The sequence below is a fragment of the Babylonia areolata genome, chromosome 7, assembly GCF_041734735.1.
Source record: "Babylonia areolata isolate BAREFJ2019XMU chromosome 7, ASM4173473v1, whole genome shotgun sequence".
Classification (NCBI taxonomy): domain Eukaryota; kingdom Metazoa; phylum Mollusca; class Gastropoda; order Neogastropoda; family Buccinidae; genus Babylonia; species Babylonia areolata.
In genome coordinates, this window is record NC_134882.1 from 18,231,415 (window position 1) to 18,233,914 (window position 2,500).

At 41.0% G+C, this 2,500-nt stretch overlaps 1 protein-coding gene across 5 annotated transcripts in view; it reads right to left on the reverse strand.

Moving 5' to 3' along the window:
* Positions 1–2,500, reverse strand: part of LOC143283769 (uncharacterized) — a 63,443-nt gene that overhangs the window by 48,459 nt on the left and 12,484 nt on the right. Inside the window, exon 1 of one of the 5 annotated variants that reach the window (XM_076590112.1) lies at positions 579–693. The exons of the other annotated variants lie outside the window; for them this stretch is intronic. The gene's annotated coding sequence lies outside the window, so the exon portion shown is untranslated. Of the gene's footprint in view, positions 1–578; positions 694–2,500 lie in introns of those variants that run through there. 5 annotated transcript variants of the gene reach the window in all.

Sequence of the window (2,500 nt, forward strand, 5' to 3'; positions counted from 1 at the left end):
TACGCTATCGCCGTATCCGTTCCCAAAAGAGGTGAAAACTTGAACAGTCTTTAAACTCTTCCAAAAAAAAAAAAAAAAAAAGTTAAATTGCTGATGTTATAACGTAAAACGGGATTGTGTTCTCTCTGTCTCTTCATCCCTCCTTCCCCGCCCCATCTCTCTCTCTCTCTCTCTCTCTCTCTCTCTCTCTCTCTCTCTCGAAAACAGTTCTCTCGATTTCAGTCACCACCCCCGCCTTTCACAATGATCGATATTAAATATTGACTTTTTTTCTATAGACGACACCAACAACCAACAGAAGAAATTGCTGCACTCCACACACACACACACACACACACACTCTCTCTCTCTCTCTCTCTCGCACACACACATACACTCACACTCACTCACGCGACACACACATACGTACACACACACATGCGCGCGCGCACACACACACACACACACACACTCTCTCTCTCTCTCTCACTCACATGCACACATACATGCACACACCTACAAATATACGTGACCCCCTCCCCCCTCCATGATCCCCCCCCACACACACACACACATAAAAAAGGATAATGCCCACATACCCACGATCATCAGAAACCGAATACCTCGATACTCGTAACACCCCAAACTTGACAAGCACTTCAAACACACCGCTCTGTCACAACCAGAAACGAAACGCTAATGGTTTGTACTTTTCTCTTGGTTTTTCTTCCAGGACAGAACAAACACTCAAACTAACCTGAGAGTTTCGTCTTGACATGAAGTATGTTAAGGATCCTAACTTGCTGTTAGTCCTTAAGTTGGTGACTGAAGCTCTGACCGACACAGGAAACGAATGATGAACGCCTCAAAGGTAGCTGAACTGTCAGTAGGTTCTAACCAGGTAGGCAGCCTGTTGTGCTAATGACACCGTGTTTGTAAAGCGTTTACAGCTTGGTCTCTTGCCGCAGATAGGCGCTTTTTTCCGAAAGAATGATTACAAAAAAATAAAATAATAAGAATAAGAATACATCAAGACACATTCTCATTTGAAGATCATCATCACTCGTTCACACAATTTTTGAAGCTCATGAACAAAGTCTGACACCATTATCAGTCAAACATAATTTCAAAAGATGCCGTATCTGATTAAATAACGATAAACGGTAGACGGAAATTGAACTTACAAAAATAAAATAAAAAGAAGAAAAAGAAAAATATCTTAGGATTATCAATTGTGTATGACTGTAGGAACACTGTAGTCGCTCTTATATTTACCAGCAAGCCATATACTGATATGTCACTATCGTCATCTTCAATGTCGTCAATGTTCAGAAAATGTGTTGTCAATAGGGAGATAGCGCACACGCTTTCGTCGAGAACCTTTCATCGCTTGCAGAGCGACAAAAAAGGTCATATGACGTCATGGGCAGCCCACCAGCGTTACTTGTTTTTCTGGGTGTGCACTGCCTTTCTTCGGACAACTTTTTGGCATAGTTCGATCACATCATTTTATAAGCACAGACTGAACAAAAAAAAAAAAAAAAACCAAAAAAACTGTCGTCAAAAAGGTCTTCAGAACTCAAGACATATACAGCATTTTAAAAGAAAGCAACGTGGTAAGTTTACTGCTTTAGATTTTAAAATTTTTTTTTTAACATTCCTCTGATCGAGATCTGACGCAAACAAATGACAGAAAGCAGACCACGTAATCGGCTCGGAACCTTTGCCCTGAAACGGAATATATATGATAGATCCCATCGACAGTTGTCCAAAACAACAATTTCCCCTTCCCCCGATTTCACAAAGACCAGAAAAAAACGTATGCTTGCTGTGAATAAAATGATGCTTCAAACTGATATTCTGTGTGTCAAGTCTCTCCAAAGTCGAAACCAGATGAGGCTCTGTGTTGAAATCTAAATCGATCAGTTCGAATACTTGAAATGCAGACAAGAAACACGCTCAAGGTAAACAAAAAAGATTAAAAGGAAATCACTAGTGTAATCATAAAACAACAAATAACTTGTCAACTTGCAAAAAGTACTCATTGAAATAGTTCAAAATCCTTTTGTCGGAACAGACGATTTCCACTTCGAAATTTTAGCATTCCAGTGACCGAGAAAAAAATCGGCAATGGAGACGCGCATGCGCACGCGGTTCTCGCTAAAAAAAAATAATCGGGGAGTCCCGATGAAATGTTCCCGACGAAAACGTGTGCACTCCCCACGTCCGTGGCACTACCTCCCTAATGAATGATTTTTTGCTGAGAAGTTCAATCGGTTCCTTGTCAAAGTGTCACCCCCGCACCCCCCCTTTTCTTTTGTTTGTTTTTGTTTTCGTTTTTGGTTGCTTGCAAGTGTATTTTGTTTTACAATCATGGTGGATTTTCCTCCTATACAGACCTTTGCCAGAGACAGCCCTTTTGTTCCTTTCCACTGAAGCTACAAGAGTTTGTTGGTTCTTTGGTCTGTTCACTGGTCTGTTCACTGGTCTGTTCACTGGTCTTGTCTAGGTTTCAGTTTTC